General features: G+C 39.1%; 1 long non-coding RNA gene across 2 annotated transcripts in view; it reads left to right on the top strand.

Annotated features, from left to right (window-relative positions):
• The first annotated feature begins 2,852 nt into the window (after positions 1–2,852).
• Positions 2,853–12,624, top strand: part of LOC134478541 (uncharacterized) — a 38,016-nt gene continuing 28,244 nt past the window's right edge. For both annotated transcript variants that reach the window (XR_010051250.1, XR_010051249.1), the window contains exon 1: positions 2,853–3,014. This is a non-coding gene — a long non-coding RNA (uncharacterized LOC134478541). The remainder of the gene's footprint in view (positions 3,015–12,624) is intronic.

The raw sequence follows: 12,624 nt of genomic DNA, 5'->3' as shown, positions 1-12,624 counted from the left end.
GTGTCCAGGGACTATCTGGTTACCTGGCAGCTGTGAAGGCGTCAATGGGAAGATGACCGGGTGTGGAATGGTGATGTGCACAGTGGGTCTGGGAGCTGGGTGGACGGCGTGGCTGGAGCATGTGTCTGATTTTCTGTGTGGCTGAGCTCTTTCTGTGCGGTGTTGTTGAGGTTCCTCTACATGCATGAATACCTCAATACTTTTTGTGACTATTATTCTATGGTATGAATATGATGAGGTGTGATCAAAGAGTACAGCAAATATTTAAATTTTAAAATTTAATGATAATAAAAGGGACATGGCCATTAAATCACCACAAACACTCCCCTCAGTTTGAACGTACTTAGCCAATCATTCCTGTCATTTTATGAGGCGGTTCTGGAATCTTCTGCTACGAGTGCCTTGAATTGCATTGTTATGCTTCCTCAATGTCCTGAATCAATTCAAAATGTTTATCTTTCATGGTCATTTCGATTTTGGAGAAGAGTCAGAAGTCACATGGTGCCACATTCTTGTATATGAAGACATACCATAAATCTTTTTTTTTAAAAATCAGTACCGGGGATCGAACTCACCACTGCCTGCTTGCAAGGCAGGTGCTTATGCTGCTGAGCTAAATCCCCAGCCCCTCCATAAATCTTTATAAATCTACATTTCTATTAGATGATACTCAGCGCTAGCATTCACCATATTTTTGATCAAACCTAGTAAAGACATATTTTGTAATTTCTTTGCCAACCCTTGTTTGTTTTAATTTTTATTTGTGTGTTAGCCATTCTAATGAGTGTGAAGTGTTATCTTATTATATTTTTTCTTTCAGTTTATTTTCATTACAACTGTTAATGCACATTAGTTGTACATATTAATGGGGTTCAGCATGAGATTTCCACACACGCATACGTGGGTTGTCGATCAGGCCCATCCACCTTTCCTCCAGCCTCTCCCTTATTTCTCTGTTTCCACGTCCTTCCCTCTTTAGTAACTGCTCTTCCTCTCTCAGGTTCTCTCTCTCTCTCTCTCTTACTCTTTTATCTCCCGCATCTGCGATAAAACACGTGATGCTGCCTTCCTCTGTCTGGCTTATTTCTTTAACGTGGTGCCTTCCAGTTTTATTCATTTTTCTGAAAATGACAAGATTTCATTCTTCTTTTCTTTTTTCCTTCTATCTCTCTTTTTAACAGTTTTGGAAATTGAACCTGGGTTCACTCCATGTAAATTCTACTACTCAACTACAAAGCCAGCTCTTAAAAAGAAAAAAGAAATTATTCTGAAAGAGGGTCTTGCTTAGCTGTGCAAGCTTGCCTTGACTTTGTCTCAGGCTTCCAAGAAACTGGCATTGTAGGCCTGTGCCACCACACCAGTTCATTGTTTTTTTATGCCTATATAATAAGATATCGAGTATTATTTAACATATTTTCTTCATCCACTGATGTGCTGACAGGCACTTGGGCTGATTCTGTATCTTAGTTATTGTAAATACTGCCAAAATAAGTATGGATATGCGTGTGTCTCCTTCGTGTCCTAACACCAGCAGTGGATTTCTACTGCAATTTTATTACATTATTTTGCTTTGTATTTTAACTATTTTCATAGATATACAGTGTTATCTCACTGTAATTGGCTTTTCCTTCATGACGCGATAATGTTATGCAGTCTTCTGTATGCTGATTGGTCTTCTGTATATCATCATTGTTGAGGTGTATATTCAGATTGTTACTCTTTTTTGAGTGGCTCTGGGGATCAAACCTGTGGCCTTGTGTGTGCTAAGTACCCTCTTTATCTTTAAGCTATACTCCCAGCTGCTTACTCATTTTTAACTGTGTTTTCTTGCCTTACTGCATTTTGGAGTTTATTAGTATATTGGCATACAAGTCCTTTTCAAATGTTTTCCAAATATTTTTCCCAATGTTAATTTTTACTTACTCAACAGGATTGTATACACAGGAGACATATTATCTTTAAATAAAGTCAACATTATTTTTTTTCCCATGGCAGCCAATGGCTTTTGGTATTGTATCTACAAACTCACCACCAAACTCAAGGCCATGTATATTTTCTTCTGTACTTTATTTTTCTATAATATTTACAATTTTTCTTTTGAAATAAGTCTATGGAATATTTTAAGAGAATTTTTTTTGGGTTAGCCCTAACTTCTGTTCCGATGTTCAGTTTTCCCCGTACGGCTTTTAATTGTTCTATTGCCATTTGTGGAACAGATATTTCTCTCTCCTTCAAATTGTCCTGTTAGCAATATCAGCAGGACAGACAGGATCATTTACATAGATTTATTTGGGGCTCTTTCCTCTCTTCCATTCGTCTATTTCTTCCCCAGTACCACATTTTCTTCATCCTTGCAACTGAATTATAAGTGTTTGGATCTGGCTACTTTCTTTGACATCCTTGTTCTTCAGGTTTGTGGTGTCTATAATGTTTGATTGGGATTGTGCTGAATATGTAGGATGAGTTATATTGTTTTTGATCAAAGAGTATTTACAGTTATTTATATTTCTATTGATTCAACCTCACTTCAAGATTTTCTGAATGCATATTTGCGCATATTTTGTTGGATTTATAGCTAGGACTTAAATCTTTGGGGTCCTATTGTAAATGGAATTTTTTTTTCATTTCAAATTCCAGTTAGTCACATACTGATGACCTATAGAAAAAACCTGATTTTTTGTCTATTGACTATTTTGCTTTCTGTCTTTGGCCATTTGGATGCAGGAATAGGAAGGAGGATTGTATTTCACTTGGAATTCACAGAAGTATGGTCTGGGGATAGTAAGAATATCGATTCACCCAGACTGCCGCCAGGGGGCGCGCGAGCACCACTAAACAGAGCCTCTCGCGCCGTGCCAGGAGCAGGAGCCGGTGCGCGCACACCTGCTTCCCCCGCACCTGGAGCCTCCTGCGCCCTGCCCACTGCCATTTGGGCCATGTCCACCTGGAGGACCAGAGCGTTCTCTCAAGGCTTGACTTGGAGACGCGCCACTGCGATTTTGGGACACCTGGGGGTGAGTAAAAAGCCTGGCGTGGTGGCGCACGCTTGTGATCCCAGCACTCTGCAAGGCTGAAGCAGGAGAATTGCAGGTTCGAGCCCTGCCTGTGAAACTTAGTGACCTAGTGAGATTCAGTCTCAATTAAAAGCTGAGACAGGGGCTGGGGAAGTAGATCAGTGGGAAGGCAGACTTCAGTCCCCAGTAGAGGGGTGGAGAGGAAGAGCTTCCCGTCTAAAGAGAACTTTATGTATGCTCCAACCATCCCCCACATTTTGGCAAGACTTTCACGAAAGTCCCCGTAAGTGAGACTGTGACTGCTCCTCATCGTAGCATACCGAAGTTGTCTCTTCCCCTTCAAATACAGATTTGTTTCTGGGGAGAAATCACAGTGAGGAGAAAGGAGAAAACGCAGACCTGCAGGTCGGTCTGGGCGGGGCGCAGTGCCGCGCTGGTGGGGGCGGGGCACAGGCGCCCCCAACTCTTATTAACCCGCCTGAGCCCATCGTGATTGTACGGTGGTTGAAACAATGTCGCAAAATCGAAAAGTAGGAAAGTTAAAACTTGTGTTATCTAAATTTAAATATATTATTCATACCAAAAAGTAAGATTTACTGTAAGTGTATTCTACATCTTTCAGGGAAATGAACTCACCAGCGACATTTTTCTTTTGTGGAGAAAGTCACCACTTAGTTGATTGTGTATTTGCACATAAAATGTCTGTTTTTACAAATACTGACATCCTGTGTTAGACGAAAGATACTATCAGGCTTTTTTGTTAAACCATAAAGTGAAGACAATCACCTCTTTGGTTTTTTCTAAAATGACCATTTTAGAGTGTGCTGAAGGTCATTTTATGCTCTGCTAGGAACCCGGATGATCCATGTGAGTCTTTTCCAGCGGGAAATCTTTAAGCTGTTCTATCCTGATTGATCTACTTATGTTTTCCTATTTTAGAATTTATTTAATATCTGTTTTCACTAGGAAATCAGCTGTTCCTCAAGTATTAGTTACAAAATTCTTCTTTTACTTGACTTTTAATTTCTTTTCTTTTTTTCAGTCTTTTTAATGTATTTCTTAGATTTATGTACTTCTGGTTTTTAAAAATAAACATTTAAAAATATACTTCTTAGTTTTTTCTTGTTTTTGATTGAGACAATTCTGATGATACCCAATTTATCTTTTTCCCCTCCCATCTCCTTTTACTGTTTTTCATGACATGTTTAACCAACTAAAAACATGTCTAAAGTCAAGTCATGAAGATTTGCCTCTATATTTTATTCTAAATGTTCTGGCTGTTTTTTCTTTCTTTTTTAAAAAATCCATTTGAAGTTAATATTTTTGCATCTTGTTGAGATTCACGTTCCTTCATAATTTTTCATCTCTGCATCTGTAACAAGAAACCGTTTCCAGGCGGTGCACAGCCTTATGTTGTTTCTTGTAGGAAAATTTTACTTTTCAAATAAAATTGGAGGGTGATAGCAAATAGATACTTCTCTTGTGAAGTCTTGGAAAATTCTACCTAAGATGGAGTCACTGTGGCCAGAGAGAGCGTACTGGAGGAGCCTGAAGGTCGCCGGCAGGTTGCCCCAGAGCTGTGACCGAGCCAGCGTGGCTGTGACCCTCTCTGACAAATGTGCTGTGGACTGTGGCCAGCTTTTGCTTTCTTTAACTCAAGCCCTTTGTTCTCTCTTCGGTACACACTGTTCGTTTTTCTCGCATGTGTGCCTTACGAATTGCAATTCCGAAAACCCGAAGAAAGTTTTCTTCTATTTCCCAGCCTCGCTGCTGGTAGCTGGCTTTTTAAATTTTTTTTTTTTTTTTTTTTTTTTTTTTTTAATTTTCTAAGGTTATTAACACATGGTCTGCAGGTAGCTTGCTTGTAAAGCTGTGTGAGGGAGAGGGACAGTGTTGTGGTTATCAGCAGTCACACAGTGCCCTCTGGTGGCTCGATGAGAAAACGGCAGGTGTGCTCCAGGACGCCGTAGTTAGTCCACAAAGAAGCTGCAATGAAACTTCCTGCTGTTAGATCAGAGTTCTCTAATATTCAGCGTTTCCGGGGTGCTTTATCGAGGAGGAGGACTTTTTAAAAAATTTTATTTAACGAGAAAACAAAACAGTAAAAGGATACAAGTAATACAGAATTTCAAAAAAATAAACAGTAAGAAATCACTAGTTAATAGATTACATATTGTCATCTTAGAAATAGTTGTTCAAGTTACAGGATTAAAGCATACAAAGTGGACATTCAAACAGTGAGACTGCAAACAGTTGTGTTCAGTGATCCAACAAAAACTTAGCAATATGGTCATCTATCTTACACACCTAAACACACTTGCAGTTGTGTCCTTTAGAGCACTTTCTTTTCCTCTCTTTTTTACAATAACATTTACACATTTTGGGTTTTATTACTCCCGCAGTTCTTATTACTTTTTTTTGGAAGAGAATAAAACCAAATGTGACAAAACAAAGCAGAGTCAGGCAAATCAAAAGGATGGACATAGTACATGATGTAAAAACAGAATACAAGGTGATCCAATGGTTACCATAATGCCTCTTGCTACCTAAAAAAGAATTGCCTATATCACCAGTGTCTTAGTTATTTTTTACTTGTCGCTGAGACAAAATACCTGAAGCCCAAGTTGGGAAAGGAAAGGTTCATTTCTTACAGTTTTTGGAGGTTTCAGTCCACACTCAGTTGGCTCCCAGGCAGGTGGGCATGGCTGGCCCACCTTTCATGGCGGCTGCAAACAGCAAGCTCAAACCAGCAAAGAGAAAGACACACCTTCTTCCTGCCATTACATCACATCCTGGCTCCACCCCTAGGTGGGTGTAGAACTGACAGCATAGTTCCAAGCACTAGACAATGAACCAATCACAAATACACAATGCAAACTCATGAGGCCTGGGGGGCACAGACATAAACCATGACAATCAGGTATAATAAAATTGAACAAAACAGTACAGAACAAAACCAATAAAACCGAAACATTGGAGACATTACAGGACTTCAAAAGAAGATAATAGTCAAACCAGAATGGGCATCATAGTGAATCTTATTGCCTTCAAAGTAGTTGCCTATACCCTCAAACTTGATACCATCAAACAAAACAGAATAGAGTAAAATCAGTCAAAACAAGATGGTGAGAGCAACACAGGGCTTCAAATCAAGTCAATAGGAAATCAAAAAAGTTACTATAATATATCCTGCTGATTTTTTCCCTTAATTAAAAAAATAATAAGTTAAAAAAGGGGGAGATTGATATAAAAGAGGACATAACAACACAGGTCAGAACAGAACAATTTAAGCAACATAGTGTTTCACCACAAGATAACCCGACATAATAGTAGTTACCATAGGTCTCTTTCCTTGAAATATTTGAGTACAACTTCATATACTATAGCATCAAACATATCAAGACAGTGTGAAGTCATTCAAGAGGATGAAAGTATTACAGGGTATTTAGGACTAGCTAACAGAAAACGAACAATGTTTCTATATTATCTCTTTGCCTATAAAAATTTTGCTTATACTATCACATATAATAAAATCCAATAAGATACAACATGATAAAACCAATGGAGACAGAAGAACAAAGCTTGGGACTTCAAAACAAGATGATATTAAATCAGCACTACCTGTTATGATGTCTTGTTTTTTTCAAAATAGCTGTTCATACCATCACAGACAATAAAATCAAACAACCCAGAATAAAACCATTCCACTTAATGAGTGAAAACATTATAAGGCTTCAAAGCAATATGATGGGGAATCATGATTACCACATACTTTTATGTATTTATATCATTTCTTACACTAGGGAAACTATTTGATATTCATACATGTGAGTTTGATTTATTTTACTTATGAGTATGGTCTCAAGCTGTGCCCATTTATTTGTAAATATCTCAATGTGAGCATTCTTTATAGCTGAGTAGTACTCCATTGTATAAAAATACAACATCTTTTTTATCCATTCCTCAGTTGATGGATAATTAGGTTGTTTCCAAGATCTGGCTATCACAAATTGTGCTGCTATAAACATGGGTGCACATATATCACTGTGGTATGATGCTTTCAGTTCTTCTGGGAATATGCCTAGAAGTGGAATAGCTGGAACAAATGGGACTTCCAATCTCAGCTTTTTGAGAAATCTCCAGACTGACCTCCACAATGGTTGCACCAGTCTACACTCCCACTAACAGTGTAGGAGAGTTCCTTTTCCCCCACAGCCTCTCCAGCATTTGTTGTTGATAGTTTTCTTGATCCTGGCCATTCTTTCAGGAGTGAGATGAAATCTCAGTGTGGTTTTAATTTGCATTTCTCTTGACATCCTTTATGTTGTCCCCTTCTTTTTCATTTATCCCTATCAATCTTATGTTGTTTTTCTTTGCAGCATCTTTCAGTTGTTGACTTGTTATTTCCTGATTCCTTGTTATTTTTAAAAGATCTTTTCTTTCCTGTTCACTAGCTGCAATCTTGTCTTTGAGGTCTGAAATCCTATCTTCACTTTCATTGAGGCCTTTTTTACAACTTTCAATGGAATTTTTGACTTCTTGTATATCTCTTTGCATCTGCTTTATGTATTCTGTTTGTTTCTTATATTGTCCATCCAGGGATTCTATCTTTTTGTTTAGTTCCTCCAATTTTTTAACTGTGTCTTCTTTAGATATGTTCAGCATCTCCTTCATTTCTTTTATCATTTCTTCTTTTACCTGGGAGATTATTTCTAGTTTGAATTCCTTTAAAGCTTCCTGGAGTTGCTTCTTTATTTCAGTTGCTATTATGTCCGATATTTCAGGTGTGTGGTCTATGTACATAGCTCCTAAGGTTTCTTGGGATGGGCTGGAGGTTTGAGATTGTAATTTGGTCTTTCATTTTGTCATTTTCCTATATTTCTGTGTTTCAAGTGTCATTCTAAGGCTTTCTCAGGGTCTGTTGGAAATCCTCTTCTATGCCCTCAGCTCCTGGGACTCTAGCCACCCAGATCCCCAGATTGAGAGAGGGTCACTGGGGTGGGGCAGGCTGGCTCAGACCCGCTGAGCTGATCCAGTGCAACAGGAAGCCACGAAGTTCCCTGTCCGGGGGGAGGGCTGAGTGAGGACCCCAAACTAGCTGGGCTTGGGGGATGATGCGGGGAACACTTAGCTCAGGCCGCCCAGCTTCTGGAACCGATGGCGCCCACTTGCTTAGAACTCCAGAGTCCACCAAGCATGGCCAGGAGTGGGGAGGCTGTTGTAGGCTCGCTCAGGACCCACCGTGCTGGTCCAGTGCACCCGGAAGCTGCAAAGTTCCCTGTCTGGGCTGAGCAAGGGCCCCAAGCTCAAGGAGGAGAACTTTTAAGAAGAGTTGGAAACCAGTGGTTGTAAATCTTTTAGAGACCAGTGCCCAAACTGCAAACCAAAAGCCACTCAGTTGCCAACACTGCAATTAAAGTCAAGTACTGAGGTTTTAGTTTAGAAAAAAAAAAAAAAAACCTCATATGTTAACATCTTTTGTTTTAAAAGAAAAATAAGTAGCATGCAGGTTTGCTACTGCTGCTCTAGGAAGAGGACTTTCAGAACTGCTTCAGAAAGTAGCAAGGATGGGACAAGTGTCCTGGAGGAGAGGGGAATTAATGGCAGTGAGTCTTTTACTGAAATAAAAATTTTAACTATAAATATTCACCATGTTTCATGATCACACCTCATAATTGATCTTTATAAAGCAGCTTATTTTTAGAGTCACGTTAAGATTGTCTTTCAAGTGTCCAAGGGCTCCCTACTCTTTTATCCCAGCAAATTTGTGGTTGTTACTGAGAGCCACAGGTGCCACTTCCACATTGCAAATAAAATGACATGCCACACGAGTCCTCTGTACTAAAATTTCCTCCAAGTATCCTGGCAGGCAAAATCCACTGTTCAGAACCATCGCTTTTCTTTTCTCTTGCTGCCCCGCACAGGTGTGGCCAGCTGGTTGGGTCCTCCCACATGTGCCCAGCCCTGAGGAGCGTGATACTGAGATGTGGTTGTGCCTGCTACTTGCTTCTTTTTCCCTTCTGCTTGTTTAAGGCTGGAAAATGGAAGAATGTATTCTGAATAAAAGAACCTTTGCCATCATTGGTATGGAGGAACCAGCCTGTGAATCAGAGACCTTGGCTTGAACTGTCATGGGAGTGACAGAAGCACAGGCTTCTGTATGTCAGGTCACTGCAATTTGGGGCCTGCTGGCTTCAGCAGCAGTGTTAACACAGCTAATGCAGACACTGCAAAAGCCAAATTTTTTTCTCTTCCAAATGCCTGGCTATTGCTTTGCAAAGTTATGACTTCAGTGACTGATTTCTCTGGATAAGCCTTTCCGACAAGATGTGGCTGAGATAGCTAGTGTTGCAGGAATGGAATCAACAGTAGCCCAGAGCTCAGGAGAAGAAAGAAAATTTTCTTAAGCTAGCTGACCCCAGGGGGGTAATCTCCAAAGCCTGAGGTCCTGATCACAGAGAACTTGTCTTATTTATGAGGTGGTGAACAGAAGTTATGAGATGAGCTTTTGTCAGAGGCCAGGCTACAGTAAGTATTTGTGATGACCAGCGTTGTATATGGAGCAAGTTGCTTTTAGCACATTCACAGAAGTTTCAGTTTGCAAACGACTGATATGATTTAGCTGAGTTCAGCGACAGAGACTAGAATGACTGCAGCTCTATTTAATAAAAGACTGCAGTGAGGTCATGATTTCTGCTTGATTAGTATTCTTCCATTCTTCTGTCTTTTTTCATAATAAATTCTAATTTCTTGCTAAGCTGTTACAATGTAAGAGAGGCATCATTCCAACGCATGGAATTCTGCCTTAAAAAACATGCACTGTGCAGTGCGCCTTTCCTTAGCTCTTTTTTCCATTCTTTCTGAAATGTGGTTATGTCCCTATTGTCAGTTGCTACCCAGAAAGTCATCCGAGGTCTGTTTTACTTTGCTTCTATTGCTTGGCAGACTCTCTGAATTCAAGAACTTTTCTCCATGTTGTCTATCTTGTAAAGCTTCTCTTAAAAAAATAAGAGGGCCAGGCATACAGAGCCAAGCCCTAAAGTATTGTTTCAACTAAGAACAGAAGCATTTGGGACAGAAAAAGTCCTGGGGAGCTTTCTTGTATCCTCAGTGGACTTAATGTTATATTTTACTGCTTAAGTAGGATACAGCATAAGAATGTGTCTGGAGAGTTTTTAGACAGGTGTACACTTCGCAGGGACCACCTAGGAGCTGTCATCAGCGTGATCCTGGAGAAGGACTTGGAGTGCAGAGTCTGAGCTGGGGGAGGTGACTGTTGAGGGGACGGAGGAGCTGCCTCTCTGCAGACACCTGTACTCTGTAGCGAGAAGTCTCCAACAGAAGGAAACAGACTTCAGCTATCAAGCTGTAAGGAAGTAGGAGTTTTGAATTAGGAAATAGAAACCAGCACAATAACGAAAGTAGCGGGTTATGAGTCAAACAAAAGGGAGAATTCAGGAGACTGGTGGCTTTCTGGGCTGCTTTGAGTGTTCAGATGTGATCCTGGCTGAGACACGGCAGCTGAGTTGAGGGCACGAGGCAGGCAGTGATGGCCCAAAAGCCACATCCCAATGAAAGCGATGTTCTGCAGCGGCAGAGGCAGGTGTCTTGGAGGAGAAACTCCAGGAATGTTTTCAGGATTTTCAAAAGCCATTTTTTTTTTTCTCTTTCAGCTGCCTGGCTGTCGCTTTGCAACGTTATGACTTTAAAAACTTCATGTTCTAATACTGATTTATTTAAAAGTTACTTAGAAGTTTAGAAGTTGCCTCTATATTTTGTTTGGGTCAGTGCTTTTCCCAAGGGCAGAATTTACAGAAATCTATAGTTTTATGTGCAAGATTTGAGCAGGTCTGAGGATCATGTTGGTGATGATGAAATAAGCAACGGACTGAAAAAATGCAGAACGCAGTGTTCCTGGATGCTCTAATTTTTTAAAAATTTTATTTAAAAGAAAAAAGAAAAAACAAAACAAAACAAAGTGGTGTAAGGGTACAAGTAATACAGAACTACAAAAAAAAAAAAGTAAGAAATCACCAGTTAATAGATTATACACTATCATCTTAGAGATAGTTGCTCAAGTCGCAGTATCAAAGCATACAAAGTGGACATTCAAACAGTGAGACTGCAAACAGTTGTGTTCAATGATCCAACCACAAACATTAATATGGTCAGCTATTTAACACCCCTAAACACACTTGCTGTTGTATCCTTTAGAGCACGTTTTTTCCCTCTCTTTTTTACAACAAAATTTACACATTTTGGGTTTTATTACTCCTTAGTTCTTATTACTTTTTTTTTTTTGGAAGAGAATAAAGTCAAATATGGCAAAACAAAGCTGTCAGTCAAAACCAAGGGTAGACATAGCACATGATGTAAAACAGAGTACAAGGTTACCATAATGTCTCTTGTTTCCTTAAAAAGAATTGTCTATCTAATTAGGTATTATAAAGTTGAACAAAACAGTAGAGAACAATACCAATAAAACTTAAACATTGTAAACATTACAGGGCTTCCAAAGGAGATAATAGTCAAATCAGAATGGGCATCATAATGAATCTTATTGCCTTCAAAGTAGTTGCCTATACCCTCAAACTTGATACTATCATACAGAATGGAACAGTCTAATCAGTCAAAACAAGATAGTGGGAGTATTACAGGACTTCAAAACCAGTTAATAGGAAATCAAAAAAGTTACTATAATATATCCTGCTAATTTAAAAAAATTTTTCCCTTAATTAAAAAATCATAAAAATAATTAATTTTTTAATGAATAAGGGAGAGATTGAGATAAAAGAGGACATAACAACATAACAATACAGGTCAAAGCATGACTGTTTCAGCAACCTAGTGCTTCACCACCAAATAACCCGACTTAATAGTAGTTACCATAGTGTCTTTTTCCTTGAAATATTTAATATAACTTCATATACTATAGTTTCAAATATTTCCATATCAAGCAGCCCAGAATAAAGCCATTCCAATTAATAAGTGAAAACTTTATAAGGCTTCAAGGCCACATAATGGGGAATCATGATTACCACATACTTTTATAGATTTGAATCATTACTTACATTAGGAAAACTATTCGGTATTCACATATGCAAGATTGATTTATTTCACTTATCAGCATGGTCTCAAGCTGCGCCCATTTATTGATAAATATCTCAATGTGATCCTTCTTTATAGCTGAGTAATACTCCATTGTATAGAAATACCACAACTTTTTTATCCAGTTGATGGACACTTGGGTTGTTTCCAAAATCTGGCGATTACAAATTGTGCTGCTATAAACATAGGTGCACATATATCACTGTGGTATGATGCTTTCAGTTCTTCTGGGAATATGCCTGGAAGTGGAATAGCTGGAACAAATGGGACTTCCAATCCCAGCTTTTTGAGATATCTCCAGACTGACCTCCACAAAGGTTGTACCAGTCTACACTCCCACCAAAAGTGTAGGAGAGTTCCTTTTCCCCCACAGCCTCTCCAGCATTTGTTGTTGTTGGTTTTCTTGATCCTGGCCATTCTTTCAGGAGTGAGATGGAATCTCAGTGTGGTTTTAATTTGCATTTCTCTAATGACCAAGGATGATAAACATTATTCATGTATT

Source organism: Cavia porcellus, unplaced genomic scaffold (genome assembly GCF_034190915.1).
Source record: "Cavia porcellus strain 051 isolate PalLab524CR breed Dunkin Hartley unplaced genomic scaffold, mCavPor4.1 scaffold_13, whole genome shotgun sequence".
Taxonomy (NCBI): Eukaryota; Metazoa; Chordata; class Mammalia; order Rodentia; family Caviidae; genus Cavia; species Cavia porcellus.
The sequence above is the reverse complement of the archived record's forward strand: the minus strand, read 5'-3'. Positions and strand labels throughout refer to the sequence as shown.